Source organism: Arachis stenosperma, chromosome 4 (assembly GCF_014773155.1).
Source record: "Arachis stenosperma cultivar V10309 chromosome 4, arast.V10309.gnm1.PFL2, whole genome shotgun sequence".
Classification (NCBI taxonomy): domain Eukaryota; kingdom Viridiplantae; phylum Streptophyta; class Magnoliopsida; order Fabales; family Fabaceae; genus Arachis; species Arachis stenosperma.
The window spans coordinates 121,472,172-121,478,890 of NC_080380.1; the positions used below are offsets into that span (position 1 = coordinate 121,472,172).

Sequence of the window (6,719 nt, forward strand, 5' to 3'; positions counted from 1 at the left end):
TGTTTTCAAATCATATCTTCTCAATCACATCTTTTTAATCACATCTTTTTCAAATTAAGTTTCAATCAAATCCTTTTGACTTCTAATTTCAAATCTTTTTCAAAAATCACTGGATTTCTTTTCCACTCCTATTTTTGAAAATCAATTAAGTGTTTTTCAAAAATGTTTTCAAAATCTTCTAATTAATTTTCGAAAATTACTCCTCTCCTTCTCACATCCTTCTATTTATGGAGTACCACTCCTTCTCAATGCACAATTCGAACCTTATCTAATTAAAGTTCGAATTCTTCTTCTCCTTCTTCTTTCTATTTTTCTTTTTCCTCTGACACCTCAAGGAATCTCTATACTGTGACATAGAGGATTCCACTGTTTCTTGTTCTCTTCTCTTTCATATGAGCAGGAACAAAGACAAAGGCATTCTTGTTGAAGCTGACCCTGAACCCGAAAGGACCTTGAAGAGAAAGCTAAGAGAAGCCAAAGCACAACTCTCTGTAGAGGACCTGACCGAATTCTTCAAAGAAGAAGAAGACATGGCAGCCGAAAACAACAACAATGCAAACAATGCAAGGAAGGTGCTGGGTGACTTTACTGCACCTACTCCCGACTTCTATGGGAGAAACATCTCTATCCCTGCCATTGGAGCAAACAACTTTGAGCTTAAGCCTCAATTAGTTTCTCTAATGCAACAGAATTGCAAATTCCATGGACTTCCAATGGAAGATCCTCATCAGTTCTTAGCTGAGTTCTTGCAAATCTGTGACACAGTCAAGACTAATGGGGTAGACCCTGAGGTCTATAGACTGATGCTATTCCCTTTTGCTGTAAGAGACAGAGCTAGAATATGGTTGGACTCTCAACCTAAAGAAAGTCTGGACTCTTGGGAAAAGCTAGTCAATGCCTTCTTGGCAAAGTTCTTTCCACCACAAAGATGGAGTAAGCTTAGAGTGGAGGTCCAAACCTTCAAGCAGAAGGATGGAGAATCCCTCTATGAAGCTTGGGAAAGATACAAACAATTAATCAGAAAATGTCCCTCTGACATGCTTTCTGAATGGAGCATCATAGGTATTTTCTATGATGGTCTCTCTGAACTATCTAAGATGTCCTTGGATAGCTCTGCTGGAGGATCTCTTCATCTGAAGAAGACGCCTACAGAGGCTCAAGAGCTAATTGAAATGGTTGCAAATAACCAAATCATGTACACTTCTGAAAGGAATCCTGTGAACAATGGGACTAGTCAGAAGAGAGGAGTTCTTGAGATTGACACTCTGAATGCCATACTGGCTCAGAACAAGATATTGACTCAGCAAGTCAATTTGATTTCTCAAAGTCTGTCTGGAATGCAAAATGCACCTGGCAGTACTAAGGAAGCTTCATCTGAGGAAGAAGCTTATGATCCTGAAACCCTTCAATGGAAGAGGTGAATTACCTAGGAGAACCCTATGGAAACACCTATAATTCTTCATGGAGAAATCACCCAAATTTCTCATGGAAGAATCAAGAGAGACCTCAACAAGGTTTCAATAACAATAATGGTGGAAGAAACAGGCTTGGCAATAACAAGCCTTTTCCATCATCTTCTCAGCAACAGACAGAGAGTCTAAGCAGAATACCTCTGACTTAGCAACAATGGTCTCTGATCTAATCAAAATCACTCAAAGTTTCATGAATGAAACAAGGTCCTCCATCAGAATTTGGAAGGACAAGTGGGACAGCTGAGCAAGAAAATTACTGAACTCCCTCCTAGTACTCTCCCAAGTAATACAGAAGAAAATCCAAAAGGAGAGTGCAAAGCCATAACCATGGCCGAATATGGAGAGGAAAGAGAGGAGGTGGACGCCACTGAGGAAGACCTCAATGGGCGTGCACCAACCTCCTCTGTGTTCCCCAATGAGGAACCAGGGAATCTGAGGCTCAAAATGAGACCATAGAGATCCCATTGGACTTACTTTTGCCTTTCATGAGCTCTGATGAGTATTCTTCCTCTGAAGAGGATGAGTATGTCACTGAAGAGCAAGTTGCTAAATACCTTGGAGCAATCATGAGCTAAATGACAAGTTATTCGGAAATGAGACTTGGGAAGATGAACCTCCCTTGCTCACCAAAGAACTGGATGACTTGTCTAGGCAAAAATTACCTCAAAAGAGACAAGATCCTGGGAAGTTTTCCATACCTTGTACCATAGGCACCATGACCTTCAAGAAGGCCCTGTGTGACTTAGGGTCAAGTGTGAACCTCATGCCTCTCTGTAATGGAGAAGCTAGGGATCTTTGAGGTACAAGCTGCAAAAATCTCACTAGAGATGGCAGACAACTCAAGAAAACAAGCTTATGGACTTGTAGAGAATGTTTTGGTTAAGATTGAGGACCATTACATCCCTACTGATTTCATAGTCCTAGAGACTGGGAAGTGCATGGATGAATCCATCATCCTTGGCAGACCCTTCCTAGCCACAGCAAAGGCTGTGATTGATGTTGATAGAGGTGAACTAATCATTCAAGTGAATAAAGAATCCTTTGTGTTTAAGGCTCAAGGATATCCCTCTGTCACCATGGAGAGGAAGCATGAAGAGCTTCTCTCAAATCAGAGACAAACAGAGCCCCCACGGTCAAACTTTAAGTTTGGTGTTGGGAGGCCACAAGCAAACTCTAAGTTGGTGTTGAACCCCCACATTCAAGCTCTAAGTTTGGTGTTGGAAGGTTCCAACATTGCTCTGAGTATCTGTGAGGCTCCATGAGAGCCCTCTGTCAAGCTACTGACATTAAAGAAGCGCTTGTTGGGAGGCAACCCAATGATTATATTTTATATATTTCTCTTTGTTATTTTATGTTTTTTGTAGGTTGATGATCATAAGAAGTCACAAAATCCATTGAAAAAGCAAAAACAGAATGAAAAAACAGGAGAAAAACAGCACACCCTGGAGGAAGAATTCACTGGCGTTTAAACGCCAGTGAAGCTAGCATTTGGGCGTTTAACGCCCAGTCTGGCACCATTCTGGGCGTTTAACGCCAGAAAGGGGCACCAGACTGGCGTTAAACGCCAGAAAAGGGCTAGAACCTGGCGTTAAACGCCAAGAATGGGCACCAGCCCGGCGTTTAACGCCAGAAATAGCTCAAAACGTGATTTTGAGCAACATTTGGTGCAGGGATGACTTTTCCTTGACACCACAGGATCTGTGGACCCCACAGGACCCCACCACCACTCTCTCTCTTCTTCCCCCATTCACCAATCACCTCAACATCTCTTCCCCAAAAACCCTTCACCTATCAAATCCCATCTTTCTCTTCACCACTCACATCCATCCTTCATAAAACCCCACCAACCTCACCCTTCAAATTCAAACCACTTTCCCTCCCAAACCCACCCATAATGGCCGAACCTCATCTCCCCTCTCTCCTATATAAACCCTTCTTCACCCCTTCATTTCACACAACCTAAACAACACTTCTCCCCCTCTTTGGCCGAATACACCACCATCTCCCTCTTCCTCATTTCTTCTTCTTCTACTCTCTTCTTTCTTCTTTTGCTCGAGGACGAGCAACCATTTTAAGTTTGGTGTGGTAAAAGCGTTGCTTTTTCGTTTTCCATAACCATTATGGCATCCAAGGCCGGAGAAACCTCTAGAAAGAGGAAAGGGAAGGCAAAAGCTTCCACATCCGAGTCATGGGAGATGGATAGATTCATCTCAAGGGTGCATCAAGACCACTTCTATGAAGTTGTGGCCTTGAAGAAGGTGATCCCCGAGGTCCCCTTTTCACTCAAAAGGGTGAATATCCGGAGATCCGCCATGAGATCCGAAGAAGAGGTTGGGAAGTACTTACCAACCCCATTCAACAAGTCGGAATCTTGATGGTTCAAGAGTTCTATGCCAATGCATGGATCACAAAGAACCATGATCAAAGTATGAACCCGGATCCAAAGAATTATCTTACTATGGTTCGGGGGAAATACTTGGATTTTAGTCCGGAAAGTGTAAGGTTGGCATTCAATTTGCCTATGATGCAAGGAGATGAACATCCTTACACTAGAAGGGTCAACTTTGATCAAAGGTTGGACCAAGTCCTCACAGTCATATGTGAAGAGGGCGCACAATGGAAGAGAGATTCAAGAGGCAAGCCGGTTCAATTAAGAAGGCATGACCTCAAGCCCATGGCTAGAGGATGGATGGAGTTCATTCAACGCTCAATCATTCCCACTAGCAACCGGTCCGAAGTTACTCTAGACCGGGCCATCATGATTCATAGCATCATGATTGGAGAAGAAGTGGAAGTTCATGAGGTTATAGCCCAAGAACTCTATAAAGTGGCGGACAAGTCTTCCACCTTGGCAAGGCTAGCCTTTCCTCATCTCATTTGTTACCTCTGTTATTCAGTTGGAGTTGACATAGAAGGAGATACCCCCATTGATGAGGACAAGCCCATCACCAAGAAAAGGATGGAGCACACAAGAGACCCCTCTCATCAAGAGATCCCTGAGATGCCTCAAGGGATGCACTTCCCTCCACAAAACTATTGGGAGCAAGTAAACACCTCCCTAGGAGAATTGAGTTCCAACATGGGACAACTAAGGGTGGAGCATCAAGAACACTCCATTCTCCTCCATGAAATTAGAGAAGATCAAAGAATCATGAGAGAGGAGCAACAAAGGCAAGGAAGAGACATTGAGGAGCTCAAGCACTCCATAGGATCTTCAAGAGGAAGAAAGAGCCGCCATCACTAAGGTGGACCCGTTCTTTGATTTCCTTGCTCTTTATTCTTCTGTTTTTCGAATTCTATGCTTATGTTTATCCATGTTTGTGTCTTGTGATCATTAGTGTCTTAGTGTCTATGCCTTAAAGTTATGAATGTCCTATGAATCCATCACCTTTCTTGAATAAAAACGTGCCTAATTGAAAAGGAAAGAATTGCATGAATTCTGAATTTTATAGCAGTTTAATTATTTTGATGTGGTGGCAACACTTTTGTTCTCTGAATGTATGCTTGAACAGTGCATATGTCTTTTGAATTTGTGGTTCATGAATGTTGGCTCTTGAAAGAATGATGAAAAAGGAGACATGTTACTGAGGATCTGAAAAATCATAAAAATGATTCTTGAAGCAAGAAAAAGCAGTGAATACAAAAAAAAAAGAGAGGAAGCAAGCGAAAAAAAAAAGAGAAAAACCGAAAAAAAAAGAAAGAAAAAGAAAGAAATAAAGTTGTGATCCAAGGCAATAAGAGTGTGCTTAAGAACCCTGGACACCTCTAATTGGGGACTTTAGCAAAGCTGAGTCACAATCTGAAAAGGTTCACCCAATTATGTGTCTGTGGCATGTATGTATCCGGTGGTAATACTGGAAGACAGAGTGCTTTGGGCCACGGCCAAGACTCAATAAGTAGCTGTGTTCAAGAGTCATCATACTTAACTAGGAGAATCAATAACACTATCTGGATTCTGAGTTCCTAAAGAAGCCAATCATTCTGAATTCCAAAGGATAGAGTGAGATGCCAAAACTATTCAGAGGCAAAAAGCTAAAAGCCCCGCTCATCTAATTAATACTGATCTTCATAGATGTTTTTGGAGTTCATTGCATATTCTCTTCTTTTTATCTTATTTGATCTTCAGTTGCTTGGGGACAAGCAACAATTTAAGTTTGGTGTTGTGATGAGCGGATAATTTATACACTTTTTGGCATTGTTTTTAGTATGTTTTTAGTATGATCTAGTTAGTTTTTAGTATATTTTATTAGTTTTTAGTTAAATTCACTTTTCTGGACTTTACTATGAGTTTGTGTGTTTTTCTGTGATTTCAGGTATTTTCTGGCTGAAATTGAGGGATCTGAGCAAAAATCTGATTCAGAGACTGAAAAGGACTGCAGATGCTGTTGGATTCTGACCTCCCTGCACTCGAAGTGGATTTTCTGGAGCTACAGAAGCCCAATTGGCGCGCTCTCAACGGCGTTGGAAAATAGACATTCTGGGCTTTCCAGAAATATATGATAGTCCATACTTTACCCAAGATTTGATGGCCCAAACCGGCGTTCAAAGTCACCTCAAGAAATCCCAGCGTTAAACGCTGGAACTGGCACCCAAATGGGAGTTAAACGCCCAAACTGGCATAAAAGCTGGCGTTTAACTCCAAGAAGAGTCTCTACACGAAAATGCTTCATTGCTCAGCCCAAGCACACACCAAGTGGGCCCGGAAGTGGATTTTTATGTCATTTACCCATCTCTGTACACCCTAGGCTACTAGTTTTCTATAAGTAGGACCTTTTACTATTGTATTTTCATCTTGGTTCTTCTGGTTCCCTCTCTGGGGCCGAAACCAATGATCACTTTTGTTCTTATGTATTTTCAACGGTGGAGTTTCTACACACCATAGATTAAGGTGTGGAGCTCTGCTGTACCTCGAGTATTAATGCAATTACTATTGTTCTTCTATTCAATTCCGCTTGTTCTTTGTCCAAGATATTCATTTGCACCCAAGAACATGATGAATGTGATGATTATGTGACGCTCATCATCATTCTCACTCATGAACAAAGTGACTGACAACCACTCTTGTTCTACAAGCAAACGAGGCTCTAATGTTTATCTCTTGGATTCTTTAACCGGAATCTTCGTGGTATAGGCAAGAACTGATGGCGGCATTCAAGAGAATCCGGAAGATCTAAACCTTGTCTGTGGTATTCTGAGTAGGATTCAATGATAGAATGACTGTGACGTGCTTCAAACTCCTAGCAGGCT

The 6,719-nt window shown here is 41.7% G+C and overlaps 1 non-coding gene across 1 annotated transcript; it reads right to left on the bottom strand.

The window, feature by feature from the left end:
- Positions 1-935: 935 nt before the first annotated feature.
- Positions 936-1,043, bottom strand: LOC130977348 (small nucleolar RNA R71). Its single transcript, XR_009085043.1, has one exon. It is a non-coding gene; the product is annotated as a small nucleolar RNA R71 (small nucleolar RNA).
- Between the last annotated feature and the right edge of the window lie 5,676 nt (positions 1,044-6,719).